The sequence below is a fragment of the Bufo gargarizans genome, chromosome 1 (assembly GCF_014858855.1).
Source record: "Bufo gargarizans isolate SCDJY-AF-19 chromosome 1, ASM1485885v1, whole genome shotgun sequence".
Classification (NCBI taxonomy): domain Eukaryota; kingdom Metazoa; phylum Chordata; class Amphibia; order Anura; family Bufonidae; genus Bufo; species Bufo gargarizans.
Genome location: NC_058080.1, coordinates 521,613,161 through 521,630,439, shown reverse-complemented (window position 1 = coordinate 521,630,439; position 17,279 = coordinate 521,613,161). Strand labels below are relative to the sequence as shown.

Below are 17,279 nucleotides of genomic sequence, written 5' to 3'. Positions count from 1 at the left end.
GTAACGCCTCCTTGTGGCCCCCCATACAGTGTAACGCCTCCTTGTGGCCCCCCATACAGTGCAACGCCTCCTTGTGGGTGCCCCCATACAGTGCAACGCCTCCTTGTGGCTGCCCCCATACAGTGCAACGCCTCCTTGTGGCTGCCCCCATACAGTGCAACGCCTCCGTGTGGCTGCCCCCATACAGTGCAACGTCTCCTTGTGGCTGCCCTCATACAGTATAACGTCTCCTTGTGGCTGCCCCCATACAGTATAACGTCTCCTTGTGTTTTTTTTTCTTTTAAACAAGTATTTATCGCGATAAATTTTTAAATATCGTTATCGTCTGAATATTTTTGATATCGTCCAACCCTACTCCAGACATACATATACAAATTGCATCCACCACAGTAGGGCACTTATTCTAAATGTTTATTTTATATAGTCAATTACATCCACACATTTTGCTATCTGGTGTAGGATGTCTGTGGCACTTGTGGTCCGCTGCAGGCATCCTCCATTGTATGCATTTCTTGCTGGGGATCGCCATTAGCAGCGGACCACAAGTGCAGGATTTGCTCCCCCGGTTATAAATGCACAACTGCTTATGAGGTTGAGCATTTCCTGCTTTTTGAGACCACGTTATATTATGTAATTGGTTTGGAAGAGCATGACTAAAACTTCTAAGTACTGCCCTGGCCCTTTAAATTTCCCAAACTTGAACCCATTTGAACATCTGAGGGACCACCTCGATCGTCGTGTTCTCTCTGTGGATCCTTCCCCACGCACCCTCCAGCAGCTGTGGCATGCACTGCAGTCAGCATGGCTCCAGATACCTGTGACAACCTACCAGGACTTCACTGAGTCACTCCCAGCCCGTCTAGCTGCTGTCCGTGCTGCACACGGCGGTTACTTTGGATATTAGCTGGTGGTCATAATAATGTGACTTATGTATCACCTCTGTCAGCAATGTGCTTCTACACAGGTTAAAGTGCAATACCCAGTGCAACACCCTCCTATATGGGACACGCGTTTATGGAGTTTTCCGAATAGTCAGCAGAGTGAGCCACAGTTGATTGACAGAGTAGTACATAAGAAGTAGTTCATCTAATGACAGACTGCTGTGCCCATGTTATATAAATACAAGACTACAAATGTGGAAGAAAATTCTCTTTTCTTTATATTCAAACATATTTGCATACATTAGGATGCAAGGCTGACTTTTACTCTTTGTAACAATGTGAAAGGAAAACATTCCGATTTTTTGGTTCTCTATTTTATGTACTGCGGCAACGATAGCGGGGAAAAATCTGAGCATGTTATCTGTTCTCTTCATTTCTTTATAGCGTTTCTTATTTAAATGAGGCCCAGAGGTGCCTTTCATATAGGAGAGCTTTATGCCAAGCAGCCTGAAACGGGAAATAAAGCTGTATACAGCGCTGAAGGTGGAACTAGATAAGCTTGAATTTTATTAAAAAATATAAATATTGATGGACGTTATTCACCCACACAAATCTTTTACCGAAGAATTGCCTCTGCCTAAGGGCTCATGCACACAAATGTATTTCCTTTCCGTGTCCATTCCATTTTTTTGGCTGACTGTATACAGAACCATTAACCCCTTAAGGACCGAGGACGTACCGGTACGCCCTATTTCCCGAGTCCTTAAGGACCGAGGACGTACCGGTACGTCCTGACTTAAAATCTGAATTCCGGCGCCGCGGGGGTTAATCGAAACGGGATTTCGGCTGAAATCATTCAGCCGGCATCCCGTAACAACGCAGGGGGGGGTCATTGGACCCCCCCGTATCGGCGATCGCAGAAAACCGCAGGTCAATTCAGACCTGCGGTTTTCTGCGTTTCCGGTCCATTCGGGTGTCCTGTGACCCGATGAACCGGAAAAAGACTGCGATCGGTGGCGTAATTTTACACCACCAATCGCAGTCCGAGGATTTGCAGAGGCGGAGCTGGCCCTGGTGCTGAACGCCGCTGTCCAGGGTGCTGATTGGTGCAGGGGAGAGAGGCGCGAGATTCAAACTTCCTGCGCTCCTCTCTCCCCTCCTCTTCCTGTCCAGCACCCTGACCGTGCAGCATCGTCCAGCACCAGCTCCTGTGTCCCCCTAAATCGGCATCCATCACCCTCCTGCACCCATCGCCACCCAGGTAGGTTAGGGTCAGTGAGGGAGAGGCACCTTTAGGCAGGGATAGAAGGGAAAAGTTAGAAAAAAAAAAAAAAAAAAGCACATTTATTCCAAACTTTTTTTTTTTCAACTTTCAGACCCCAGACCCCCCCAGCCACTTGCCCCTCCCGCATCCCCCCCACCACCAGCCCCCCACCCACCAACCCCCCCTCCCCCATCCACCAACCCCCTCCCCCCACCACCAGACCCTTCCCCCACCACCACTTTTTTTTTTTTTCTGCGTGCGCTGACTGGCCGGCACTTTTTAGCGTCCGTCCACTGTTAGCGCATCGCCCGCCCCACCACCCCACCGACCGCTGATCAGCGTTGAACCGCTGATCAGCAAGTTTGAACTTTTTTTTTTTTTTTTTTCCTAACACTTGCCCATTTTTTTTGCCTGGACTTTTTAGTACGTGAACACCCGTGCCCCCACACACACGCACATAGAATAAAGGTTTACACACACGCACATACACACGCACACACACACACCCATGGCCCGCCGGGTGTTCTCGGCCGAGGAGGCATATGCCCAGATTGCCTCCGACTCTGAGAGCCCCAGTGAGGATGAGGATGACCCCACGTTCCTTTTGTCATCCGCATCCTCCTCATCATCATCGGATGACGATGAGCCACCAAGGCAGCGGAGACGCCGCCAGGCGGAGCCAGGGGCCACACATGCTAGGGATCCTGTGGCCCACCCTAGTACGAGCCGCCCTGGGGTTCGTACTGGTTTCCCGGCCCACCAAATAAGTTCACCGGAGCCCCCTGCCGATGAACTTAGCTGGTGTCCCCCAGTGGACTTTGAGCCTGAGATTCCGGATTTCGCTGGCAATCCTGGAATCCAGATTCCCACAGTGGGGTTTACTGAAATAGACTTTTTTAGTTTTTTTTTCAGTAACCCACTGGTGAATTTGATGGTGGAGCAGACGAATCTGTACGCCCAACAGTTCGTCGCTCAAAACCCAGGCTCAGTTTTGGCTAGACCCGGTGGCTGGACGCCGGTCAGTGCAGCCGAGATGAGGACATTTTGGGGCCTCGTGCTGCATATGGGTCTAGTCCAAAAACCCAGTGTCAGGCAATACTGGAGTGGGGACGTCCTGTACCAGACCCCACTGTACAGTATGGTCATGACACGTCACCGGTTTGAGGCCATCCGGAAATGTCTGCATTATTCCGATAATGCAGCATGTCCACCCCGAGGTGATCCTGCCTATGACCGGCTGTACAAGATACGGCCGGTCATCGATCACTTTGGGGCCACATTTCAGCAGGCCTACGTACCTGGAAGGGAGGTCGCGGTTGATGAGTCTCTCGTTGCGTTCAAGGGGAGACTCAGTTTCCGCCAATACATTCCCACAAAGCGGGCGAGGTATGGCGTGAAGCTATACAAAATTTGTGAGAGTACCTCAGGGTACACTTACAAATTTCGTGTGTACGAGGGGCGAGATTCCCGGATTCAACCACCAGAATGTCCCCCCACTCTGGGTGTTACCGGGAAACTCGTGTGGGACCTTATGTACCCACTGCTGGATAAGGGTTACCACTTGTACGTGGACAACTTTTATACCAGCATTCCCTTGTTCAGGTCCCTTGCCGCCAGATCCACGTTCGCTTGTGGGACCGTGCGGAAAAATCAACGCGGCCTCCCTGCCTACCCCCTCCAGGTACCTATCCCCAGGGGTGAGACCCGTGCACTTACCAGTGGAAACCTGTTGCTGGTCAGGTATAAGGACAAGAGGGATGTCCTTATGCTGTCCACAATCCACGGTAACAGCACCACCCCAGTCCCTGTGCGAGGTACCGCGGCAACGGTCCTCAAGCCCGATTGTATCGTCGACTACAATCGGTATATGGGAGGAGTTGATCTCTCTGATCAAGTCCTCACGCCATATAACGCCATGCGCAAAACCCGGGCATGGTACAAAAAAGTTGCGGTCTACATGGTGCAGGTTGCCATGTACAACTCTTTTGTACTATCCCGAAGCGCTGGCAGCACAGGGACATTCCTCCAATTCTATGAGGCAGTCCTCAAAGACCTGATCTTTTCGGACCGGGAAAGAGCAGGCCGGAGTACCTCGGGAACTGGAGGCGCCCGGATCGTCCCTGGCCAACACTTTCCAGGTGTGGTCCCCCATACTGGAAAGAAGGGACGAACCCAAAAAAAGTGCAGAGTGTGTCACAAGAGGGGGATACGGAAGGACACCACCACTCAATGTGACACGTGCCCCGATCATCCGGGCCTCTGCATTATCGATTGCTTCAGGGAGTATCACACTTCCATGGAGTACTAAATTTTTATAATCCCCAACAGTTCACTAGAGAACATAAAACACTATGGCTCTCAGACTTTGGAGACACGAAAACAATTTTTCTTTCCCCAAAAAATATTAGTTTTAGTGCAGGCATCCTCAAACTGCGGCCCTCCAGATGTTGTAAAACTATAACTCCCAGCATGCCCAGACAACCTACAGCCATCATCAGGGCATGGTGGGAATTGTAGTTTTACAACATCTGGAGGGCCGCAGTTTTAGGATGCCTGCTTAGTGTCTCCAAAGTCTGAGAGCCATACATATTGGGCATCGTCGCGTGCGTAAAAGTCGTCGCTATAAAAATAACTTTTTACCAAACGCCTCGGATGAACGGTGTTAAAAATATAAAATAAAAACGGTGCCAAAACACCTATTTTTGGGCAAAATTTAAATTTAAATCCATTTTGCCGGTAATAAAGCAAGGGTTAACAGCCAAACAAAAACATTTATTGCCCCAATTCTGTAGTTTGCAGAAACACCCCATATGTGGTCGTAAATGGCTATATAGCCGCACGGCAGGGCATAGAACGAAGGGAACTCCATACGGTTTCTGGAAGGCAGATTTTGATGGACAGTTTTTTTTTTTTACACCATGTCCCATTAGAAGCCCCCCCTGATGTAGCCTAGACTAGAAACTCCAAAAAAGTGACCCCATCTAAGAAACTACACCCCTCAAGGTATTCAAAAATTACTTTACAAACTATGTTAACCCTTTAGGTGTTCCACAAAACTAAATAGCGAATGTAGAAACAATTTTAGAATTAAATTTTTTTGTTACATTGCCTCAAAAAAGAGTAATATAGAGCAACCAAAAATCTAATTTACCCCAAAAATTGTCCCAAAACAACAACCACCTTATCCCGTAGTTTCCTAGATGGGGTCACTTTTATGGAGTTTCTACTCTAGGGGTGCATCAGGGGGCTTGAAAGGGTACATGGTGTAAATAAACCAGTCCAGCAAAATCTGCCTTCCAAAAACCGTATGGCGTTCCCCTTCTTCTATGTCCTGCCGTTTAGCCAAACAGTAGTTTACGACCACATTTGGGGTGTTTTTGCAAACTACAGAATCAGGGCAACCCATTTTGAGTTTTGTTTGGCAGTTAACCTATGTTTTACTCCTGGAAAAAACTGATTATATTGGAAAATTTTCCAAAAAATAGAAATTTCTAAATTGTTTCTCCATCTGCCATTAACTCTTGTGGAACAGCTAAAGGGTTAACAAAGTTTGTAAACCCAGTTTTGAATACCTTGAGGGGTGTACTTTCTTAGATGGAGTCACTTTTTTGAAATTTCTATTCTAGGGGTGCAACAGGGGGCTTCAAATGGGACATGGTATAAACAAAACCAGTCCTGCAAAATCTGCCTTCCAAAACTCATATGGTGTTCCCCTCCTTCTATGTGCTACCGTTCGGCCAAACAGTAGTTTACGACCACATATGGGGTGTTTTTGCAAACTACAGAATCAGGGCAACCCATTTTGAGTGTTGTTTGGCAGTTAACCCTTGTTTTACTCCTGGAAAAAATTGATTATATTGGAAAATTTTCCAAAAAATTGAAATTTCTAAATTGTTTCTCCATCTGCCATTAACTCTTGTGGAACACCTAAAGGGTTAACAAAGTTTGTAAACCCAGTTTTGAATACCTTGAGGGGTGTACTTTCTTAGATGGAGTCACTTTTTTGAAATTTCTATTCTAGGGGTGCAACAGGGGGCTTCAAATGGGACATGGTATAAACAAAACCAGTCCTGCAAAATCTGCCTTCCAAAACCCATATGGTGTTCCCCTCCTTCTATGTGCTACCGTTCGGCCAAACAGTAGTTTACGACCACATATGGGGTGTTTTTGCAAACTACAGAATCAGGGGCAACCCATTTTGAGTGTTGTTTGGCAGTTAACCCTTGTTTTACTCCTGGAAAAAATTGATTATATTGGAAAATTTTCCAAAAAATAGAAATTTCAAAATTGTTTCTCCATCTGCCATTAACTCTTGTGGAACACCTAAAGGGTTAACAAAGTTTGTAAACCCAGTTTTGAATACCTTGAGGGGTGTACTTTCTTAGATGGAGTCACTTTTTTGAAATTTCTATTCTAGGGGTGCAACAGGGGGCTTCAAATGGGACATGGTATAAACAAAACCAGTCCTGCAAAATCTGCCTTCCAAAACCCATATGGTGTTCCCCTCCTTCTATGTGCTACCGTTCGGCCAAACAGTAGTTTACGACCACATATGGGGTGTTTCTGCAAACTACAGAATCAGGGCAACCCATTTTGAGTGTTGTTTGGCAGTTAACCCTTGTTTTACTCCTGGAAAAAATTGATTATATTGGAAAATTTTCCAAAAAATAGAAATTTCAAAATTGTTTCTCCATCTGCCATCAACTCTTGTGGAAGACCTAAAGGGTTAATAAAGTTTGAAAAAACAGTTTTGAATACCTTGAGGGGTGTAGTTTCTAGAATGGGGTCATTTTTGGGAGGTTTCTATTATCTAAGCCTCACAATATGACTGCAAACCTGAACTGGTCCATAAAAAGTGGGATTTTGAAGATTTCTCAAAAATTTCAAAATTTGCTTCTAAACTTCTAAGCCTTGTAACATCCCCAAAAAATAAAATATCATTCCCAAAATGCTACAAACATGAAGTAGACATATGGGGAATGTAAAGTCATCACAATTTTTGGGGGTATTACTATGTATTACAGAAGTAGAGAAACTGAAACTTTGAAATTTGCTAATTTTTCAAAATTTTTGGTAAAAAATGTATTTTTTTATGCAAAAAAATTAACTTTTTTGACCCAATTTTAGCAGTGTCATGAAGTACAATATGTGACGAAAAAACAATCTCAGAACGGCCTGGGTAAGTCGAAGCGTTTTAAAGTTATGAGCACTTAAAGTGACACTGGTCAGGTTTGCAAAAAATGGCCTGGTCCTGAAGGTGAAAATGAGCCTGGTCCTTAAGGGGTTAAGTTCAATGGGTCCGCAAAAAAAAAACGTAAGGTACTCCGTGTGCATTCCGTTTGTCCGTATTTCTGTTACACAAAAAAATAGAACATGTCCTATTATTGTCCGCATTACGGACAAGGATAGTACTGTTCTGTTAGGGGACGACTTAAATAACTAGGATTCTGCATGACCTTCATAGATGCAAACCTATAAAGCCAAGTCCATTAAACTAGGTCACCAATTCCTTTTCTTTGATGCTGCAACCTCGTTAGTCCCATATCCCCCATAAAAAAGTATTCTGAATTAGTAGTTTGTGCCAGTATTCAAAACATGAGATAAGTACAATATGCCTAACAGAAAATCATAAATCTCAGTCATCACTTAGACGCGTGATACACAGAAGAATTCTTTCACTATCTTCTTTTGCTTGGTACTACTTGTCTCTTGCTGAAAATTCATTACATGGATGCATTTTGAAACGCGTGACCTGCTTGAATTCTGTTAATCCTTTCCACACTATTCAAGTAGTATATACATTATATGGACACAAGTATTGGGTCACATCTCTTAATTATTGAAATGAGGTGCTTTATTCAGTCCCATTGCCACAGGTGTATAAAATCCAGCACCTGGACTTGCAGTCTGCCTTTACAAACATTTGTGAAAGAAGGGCTCATTCTCACTCAATTGGTGCTTGGTACTGTATTAGGATGTCACCTCTTCAACAAGTCAGTTTGTGAAATGCGTTCCCTCCTAAGTATTCCATGATCAACTCTTATTTCAAAGCCGATGCCTTTACACCAGGGCTGTGGATTCAGAGTCGGGGCTATTTTTCGCAGGAGTCTAAAAAAAGGTTCAGACTCCAGCTTAAAAATATATGAATATTGTATAATTAATTCAAAGGGAACCTGTCACCGGGATTTTGTGTATAGAGCTGAGGACATGGGTTGCTAAGTGGCCACTAGCACATCCGCAATACCCAGCCCCTATAGCTCTGTGTGCTTTTATTGTGTATTAAAAAATGATTTGATACATATGCAAATTAACCTGAGATGAGTCCTGTACGTGAGATGAGTCAGGGACAGGACTCATCTCAGGTTAATTTGCATATGTATCAAATCGTTTTTTTTTACACAATAAAAGCACACAGAGCTATGGGGACTGGGTATTGCAGATGTGCTAGTGGCCATCTAGCAACCCATGTCCTCAGCTCTATACCCAAAATCCCGGTGACAGGTTCCCTTTAACTTTTTAGAAATGTTAATATAATAAAACATATTTATGTTCTATCAATCTAAGGCTACATGCACACGACCGTATGTGTTTTGCGGTACGCAAATTGCGGATCCGCCAAAAAAAAGGATGACATCCGTATGCCATCAGTTTTTTTTTGCGGGGCTACGAAACTGACATACTGATGTGGACAGCACACTGTGTGCTGTCCGCATTTTTTTCAGACCCATTTTAATGAATGGGTCCACATCCTATTCGCAAAAAAAATAATTGAACTGACACGGAAACAAAATACGTTTGCGTGCATGAGGCCTAAGGCTCTTATTATATTGTCAGAGATGTTGCCCGTGTGGTCACTGCTCTGCCACCAACAGAGAGTAGTAGAGAGGTTGTTCTCTGCTTTCAGGGCACCCATGAAGTAAGAACTGACTAAGGCTACTTTCACACTAGCGTTAATATTTTCCGGTATTGAGATCCATTATAGGGGCTCAATACCAGAAAAAGACGCTTCCGTTTTGTCCCCATTGCAACCTTCTGAAAAATGTTTTTTATTGTGACTGTGAAGTGTGAAAGAGCGTGAATGAGGCACTGAAGTGCCCCGGCCTGCACGGTCTCTCTCTGAGCCCTGCTGAAAACCCACGCATGTACCGTCCGATAGCGCTGGACCGGCTTGTCACCGACACGTAAGCTGTATCTCTGTCATTGATGGTGCGCACACATGTTTTCAGCAGGACTCGGAGAGCTCTGTCTGTCAATCTTGAAGGGTGGTGTAGCAAAACCAAGAGAGGCGTTGGGCCCGGGCATTTAAAGGGGTATTCTCATTTTGAAAAAACATGTCCGCCGTGCTCTCTCTTTTTTCCGACCCAGGGACACCAGGAGGCTGTCGAGAGTTATGTAAACAGAATAGCTTCCAGGGCTACGCCATTTCCGTAACTCCCATTCCAGTCAATAGGAGTTACCATATTGTGTAAGTCCGCCACTTTGGCTTTCTCCGGTGTATCCCTGTGGCCATGTTTTTCAATATGGGAATACGCCTTTAAGTGCCTTATTTACACCTCTTTGACCTCTCACAGCCGCAATAAAAATCATTTTTTACATAATTCTGGTCATTGACAAGTACAGTAAAGGTCTATAAAGTCTTACTGCTTTCATCCCTATGCAGCCAGGTCACCAGTTTAAGTTCCCTTTAAGTTATTTGTTCAGAAACTTTATTCCAACAAATCTGCTTTATGTTCTGTCTAAGCAGCCTGATTTGTGAGAAAAAGCCTGATATTACCATTTTACTACTAATTATTAGCCATTTATGAAGTAGTGAGAGCCGAAGTCGGACTCTAATAAAATAGAGGAGCCAGAGTCGGGCCACACTTGGTGTGAAAGAAAACGGACTCAGTTACCCATTGCAACCAATCAGATTCCACATTTCATTTTTCAGAGCTCCTTTGGAAAATGAAAGCAAGGATCTGATTGGTTGATATGAGCAACGAAGCCAGTTTTTCTTCACACCACTTTTGATAAATCTCCCCCATAGTGCATAAAAGTCGCCAATACTTTGCTGACCTCATGAAATTGGTGTCCATTGCATGCTGCAAGTCTTATCACCAAGCACAATGCTTCTGATGGAGTGGTGTACAGGACACCGCCACTGGAAACGTGTTCTGTGGAGTGATAAGACATTCTCTATCTGGCAATCTGACGGTCAAGTTTGGTGAGTGCCAGGTGACTGTATTATGCCACCTGTAAAGTTTGGTGGAGGAGGGATAATGCTATGGGGTGTTTTTCAGCTGTTGGCCCATGGCATAGCTTTATAAGAATGCACTGATTCCCCCATAGACTGCAGGAGTAAACCATTGCAGTCTGTGGTAGAGGCAATCGAGCGATTGCATTGTAAAGTCCCCCAGGTAGAATAGATGTGAAAAAAAAGTTTTCAAAAATCACCCCTTTCCTATTTTACAAATAAATATTCTGATAAAAAGAAAAAAGCATGGATCGCACATCCACATGCTATGCATTGATCTAATGCTTGTCAGAATAATTTAGGGAGTTTTTTACTTTTTGATCAAAACGCATAATCCCACTCACCACTTCAAGGTTACTTCTTTCGAGTGGGTCCCTAATTTAAAATGGCGGAGCGCGACAAGGTTACTAACCCACCGCAACACAGCACCTGCAGGCAGCGCTGTACAGCAGCCCAACAACAATGCTGTCAGGCTAAGCTTCCCATGGCACTGGAACACACCAACCGACGTGCAGCATTGCCCTCTGTGAACAGATCTCAAAAACTCACCTCTCAGTGTGGTGTCAGAAGCTAACTGAGATGCATAAGATCAATGCATGTAAAAATTGTCGCGCGACATTGGTGCAACAAAATGTTGCGCGACAAATATTGCAGTGTAGTCGTGCAACAAATGTCGTTGTGTAGACCTAGCCTAATTCCTACTTGATTTCAGACCACATTGAAAGGTGAGTTTTTGAGATGTGTTCACATGGAGCGGTGGTGCTGCGCCAATTTAGAGTCGAGACCCACTCAAAACAGGTAATCTTGATTGATTGAAAGGCGTATGCATTTTGATGAAAAAGTATATAAAGTATTTCATATACCATTTTGTAAATTATGCTGAGAAGCAATAGATCAATGCAAGGCATGTGAATGTGCAATTTTCCCACACAAAATTAGCCACGACACAGCTCTGTAGACATGAATATAAAAAAGTTATGGGGTTTAGAATATGGCAATGTAAAGAAAAAAAAAAATTTTTTAAGTTTTTATTTTTTTTAATGTTTTTAAACAGAAGAAAAACTATTTAAAATAAAAGCATCACTGTAATCATACTGACCCAGAGAGTGAAGTTAACATGTGATATTCACCACTTAGGGAATGCCATTAAAACGAAACCCAGAATGACAAAATTAAATTGTGTCATTAGAACTTACAAATTGTCTCGCAAAAAACAAGCCCTCATTTGGCTTTGTGAAAAAACAAAAATAAAAACGTTATGGCTCCTGGAAGGCAGGGAGTAAAAAATTAAAACAAGGAAAATACCTGCATCAGGAAGCAATTAAATAGGGTTATCCAAGACTAAACTTTTTTTTAAAGATCTCTTCAGAGTGGCTGGACCCATGGTGGGGTTCATACTTACCTGGTCCCTGCTGCTCACTGGCCTCAGTGGTGACCTGTCATCTATGACATACCTCATGGGTGTAGATAATCAGGTATGTTCAGCCGGCACTCTGTTCAGGAGGCGTGGTGCACGTGTCCGAGAAAACAATCTCGTATATATTTAGAAGAAAAGACCGGCACTCACTGGTTCTTCTTGCAAACTTAGGGCTCTTTCACACTTGCGTTCTTGTCTTCCGGCATAGAGTTCCGTCGTCGGGGCTCTATGCCGGAAGAATCCTGATCAGGATTATCCTAATGCATTCTGAATGGAGAGAAATCCGTTCAGGATGTCTTCAGTTCCGGAACGGAACGTTTTTTGGCCGGAGAAAATACCGCAGCATGCTGCGCTTTTTGCTCCGGCCAAAAATCCTGAACACTTGCCGCAAGGCCGGATCCGGAATTAATGCCCATTGAAAGGCATTGATCCGGATCCGGCCTTAAGCTAAACGTTGTTTCGGCGCATTGCCGGATACGACGTTTAGCTTTTTTAGAGTGGTTACCATTGCTGCCGGGACGCTAAAGTCCTGGCAGCCATGGTAAAGTGTAGCGGGGAGCAGCATACTTACCGTCCGTGCGGCTCCCGGGGCGCTCCAGAGTGACGTCAGGGCGCCCTACGCGCATGGATGACGTGATCGCATGGCACGTCATCCATGCGCATGGGGCGCTCTGACGTCACTCTGGAGCACCCCAGGAGCCGCACGGACTGTAAGTATACCGCTCCCCGCTACTACTATGGCAACCAGGACTTTAATAGCGTCCTGGCTGCCATAGTAACACTGAAAGCATTTTGAAGATGGATCCGTCTTCAAATGCTTTCAGTACACTTGCGTTTTTCCGGATCCGGCGTGTAATTCCGGCAAGTGGAGTACACGCCGAATCCGGACAACGCAAGTGTGAAAGAGGCCTTAGGCTTTAATCGTCACATATAAAGTACAGATTCTGTGACACGCGTTTCGGCTCACAATCCGAGCCTTTCTCAAACAGATTTGGCATACACAATCACGATTTAAATAGACCGCCAAGGCGGAAATGACTTCAGGTCACCATGGTAATATAATTAACAAAAGAAACAAACACATGAAGGAACAACCCAACTGCAGCAACATCGATCAAGATACCATTGTTATATACTGTGGTGTCTCACAGGGTGAAGTAATTGAGGGTATATACGTGTCTCCCAGGTTCTTAGCATATGCTGAAGAAAGTTGTTTAGGAAAGGGTTAAGAAAAACCTAAGCCTGGGTCCTGATGAGCTGCACCTGGGGAGTTGCTAGAAAACTGGGCAGTCAACACACTTGCTCAGAACTCCCTGGGAGTGAGAGAAGCCACATCTCACTGAGGGACCCTGAAGGTCCATAGCCTGCAAACTGCAAGTATCACAGGTTGCTGTACAGACAGCGTGCTTATTTTGCGTAGACTGAGGTTAGCTCATCCACGTCCTAGAGAGGGACCTATTGTTTAGTTAGAGCCTGGATAAGGCTAGGTGTTCCGTTTATGTTTTGTGTTTTAAATGCAACCTGTGAAATAAAGCTGGCAGGACGCCAGTGGAAATGCACTTCTGTCTCCCGAGGTTTCCTTCAGCTAAATATTCTGACTAATCCCCCTACCTTTTCACCTCTGGAAGGGCGAGCTAAATAACTGACTGTCACAATACATATATTCCTTGTCCATCAAGACAAGGGCACCCCCTTTATCAGCAGGCTTAACAATTAAACTGCTATCCTGTAACAAATCATTAAGCGCCGGTCTTTCTGGATGTGAGAGATTGTGACTTAAATGAAATCCACAATGTCTCACATCCTGTAAAGCCTGAGAAATATCACGTTGGACAAGGAAACAAATGTTTCCACAGGATGGTAACATTTGGGTGGCTGAAAGTCACAATCTCTCACATCCAGAAAGACAGGCGCTTAATGATTTGTTACAGGATAGCAGTTTAATTGTTAAGCCTGCTGATAAAGGGGGTGCCCTTGTCTTGATGGACAAGGAATACTATATTAATGAGATTTTGGGTCAATTAGCCAACACTGATGTATATCGGCCATTAAAAGGGGATCCAGTATTTACTATTAAGAATAAGCTTTGCTCTTTGGTGGATAGGTTTGTATCTAATCATACCACTGACTCCAAATTGGGGGAATACTTGATTAATCATCATCCTGTAAAGCCAGTGTTTTATACACTCCCCAAAGTGCATAAATCCCTTAGTCAACCGCCTGGCCGTTCAATTGTGGCTTTGACTGATTCTATTCTATCCCCACCAGCGATTCTCTTGGAGAAGGTTATGACACCTTTTATTAAGAATATGCCATCTTTCTACATGAGATTAAAGACCTGGTGTTACAGGATGATGACTTATTAGTTACCTTTGACGTTTGTTCGTTATATACTTCCATTATTCACTCTAAGGGCATACGGCCTGTAGAGTGGTTGTTGTCCTTCTCCTCTCACACAGAACGTGAGAGACAATTTTTTCTGAGCTTACTTGAGATTATCTTGAATGAAAATTATTTTTTGTTTCAAGACACGTACTATCAGCAGTGCTGCGGGACCGCCATATGCAAATGCTTACATGTCATGGTTTGAGGATAAATATATCTACAATAATGAATTGTTTAAACTTCACTGTAATTTTTGGCGAAGATTCGTCGATGGTGTGTTTTGCGTGTGGCGGGGCGGCATTCGATCCCTTCGGGACTTCTCAGATTATTTAAATACCGTATGGCCTGAACTTCAATTTACGCTGCACTTTGACATTCATAAGATACATTTTTTGGATACCCTTGTGATTAAAGGTGAGAATGGAGCAGTGGAGACTGATTTATATATTAAGAATACCGACAGGAATTCTCTCCTTCATTATTCAAGTAACCATCCTCCTACAGTCAAAAAAGCACTGCCCCATTCTCAATTCCAGAGGGTCCGTAGGATTGTTTCAGGAGCAGGCGTGAGGGAAAATCGTTTAAAAGAAATGTCAGCAAGATTTGAGAGTCGAGTCTATCCCGCTTCACTGCTGAATAGTGAGAGGAGTAAGGTTACTTCTGTGGCCCCTATAATTGAAAAAAAGTCTCGTATACCATTTGTTGTTAAATACCACCCATGGGTTAACAAGTGTAGGCTTATCTTTAATAGACATTGGAACATTTTGTCTAGGGCAGGGGTGCACAACGTTTTCTGGGTGGGGGCCACATTGTTAGACTGAAGGAATCCCAAGGGCCGAAAATTAAAGTTAAAGGGGTATTAACAAGTGAAATATTGTATTTACGGCGTATTGTACACACAGTATATATCATAAATATCTATGACTCCCTTCTAATGGGAGAATACATGAAAAATGCATGTGAGCAGCCACAAGACATAGACATACATGTCTGTCACCAGATGGTTGGGGGCCACAGAGAATGGTATCAAGGGCCGCATATGGCCCCCGGGCCGCAGGTTGTGCACCCCTGGTCTAGGGCATATCCCTCCGTGGAGGAATTTAAGAATCCTCCTTTGATTTGCTATAAGCGCAATAAAAATATTCGCGATATGGTGGTAAGGGCTGACGTGGGTAGCGGTCACATTGAGAAGCGACAACAGACATTGTCTACCCCAAGAAAGGGTACATTTCCCTGCTTGGGATGTATACACTGTTCAAGTGTGATTCGAGGGGAATATTTCTCACATCCCCATACAGGCAAGCAATTCCCGGTTAAGGGGTTCTTTACATGTAATAGTAATTATATAGTTTATTTACTGAAATGTCCGTGTGGACTCCTATATATAGGAGAGACTTCTATGCGGATGAAAGATCGCTTCTCTAAACACAAGTCTACCATACGTAAAAAGAATCTGCTCTTACCAATCCCTTACCATTTTGATCGCTGTAATCATAATATTTCACAACTTTACTTCCAAATTATCAAATATGTACCGCAACCACGCAGAGGAGGTGACAGGATCAAGATGTTAAAAAAGCGAGAAGCCTATTGGATTCACACATTGCAGACACTTGAACCCATGGGATTGAATCGGGAGTATGATCTCAATAGCTTCCTGTAATCTGCAACTCCACTATGTATATTCATTTGTTATAACTCGTCTTTTTTTCTATTTTTCAGAAAACATGACGAACCCCCAACCGCATCATCTGACCGTGGTTTGAATTTTTTGAGTGTTCCATATATGTATATAACAATGGTATCTTGATCGATGTTGCTGCAGTTGGGTTGTTCCTTCACGTGTTTCTGTTTCTTTTGTTAATTATATTACCATGGTGACCTGATGTCATTTCCGCCTTGGCGGGCTATTTAAATTGTGATTGTTTCACTTTGTGTATGCCAAATCTGTTTGAGAAAGGCTTGGATTGTGAGCCGAAACGCATGTCACAGAATCAGTACTTTATATGTGACGATTAAAGCCTAAGTTTGCAAGAAGAACCAGTGATGCCAGTCTTTTCTTCTAAATACCTCATGGGTGATCACCACTGCAGCCAGTGATTGGTTGCAGAGATCACATGATGCCTGTCAACAGGATGTTGATAACTAGAGACCCAGGACCTGCGGAGGTGGCCATGGAGCGATGCAGCCAGGATCCAGCAGGGAGGACCAAGTAAGTATAAACCCCACCGCGGCTCTAGCCACTCTGAAGCGGTCTGTTAAAAAAGTTTAGTCTTGGATAACCCCTTTAATGTGAGACTATGTAACCTATAGCATGAAATGGGAAGGTGTCTTTCACACATCAATGCATCACAGATGTGTGTTGTCACACACCTATTCAATTTAATGTGTGGTGGGTACCTACTTAAGAATGTTGCACAACTTGAGAATGAGGATCCCTGCAGCTCTGCTAACAAGAGTCCCGTAAACACAAATGGGGCACAAATTATTCGATTCCTTGGGTCAGAATACTTTAAATGTTGCATAACCCTCTCAGGTTGTATGTTGTCAAAAATCTGAGAAAGGGTAGGGGTAGCGTAATTGGCTCAACTTGGGCTAATGACAGATAGATAGAGTCCTTGTACACAAGAGGCAGGAGGTAGGCTGCGCAGGGCCCAAACAAGAAACATTCACAAAACAGGGCCATTGCAATCTTTTTATCCTCCTGGTGCTCTTCGAGTTCCTGGTGCCTTCAAATCGGGGAGATAAAATATTCCTCCTCTTCTCCCAGATTAATAAGACGACACTCTGGTGGTGATGCCATAGCTGAAGTTATACTAGCAATTCTATGGCACATCAATGTGGGGAGTTGGTGACATCCAGTGGCCACAGGCAGAACTACAGATGCTCTGGCTGCTTGCACATGGGATAAGGGCCCCCTTCAGCCTGAATGATATGGCTGGAGCAGAGAAGGTCTGGCTCCAGTGGGGGTAGCAGATGGGCTTGAGGGGCATTCTGGTTCTGTGTGCCTCCTGTTCCATGAAAGTACATAGGTGGCCCCAGTGTTGATGCTGATGTTGGGGTTCATCGTGACCAGTAGCAAGGGAAGAAACCACTGGG

At 44.2% G+C, this 17,279-nt stretch overlaps 1 protein-coding gene across 1 annotated transcript in view; it reads left to right on the top strand.

The window, feature by feature from the left end:
- The window catches only part of LOC122933857 (retinol dehydrogenase 12-like), a 56,832-nt gene extending 40,624 nt beyond the window's left edge, over positions 1–16,208 (top strand). Inside the window, exon 6 of the transcript XR_006388560.1 lies at positions 15,903–16,208. The gene's annotated coding sequence lies outside the window, so the exon portion shown is untranslated. The remainder of the gene's footprint in view (positions 1–15,902) is intronic.
- The last annotated feature ends 1,071 nt before the right edge of the window (positions 16,209–17,279 follow it).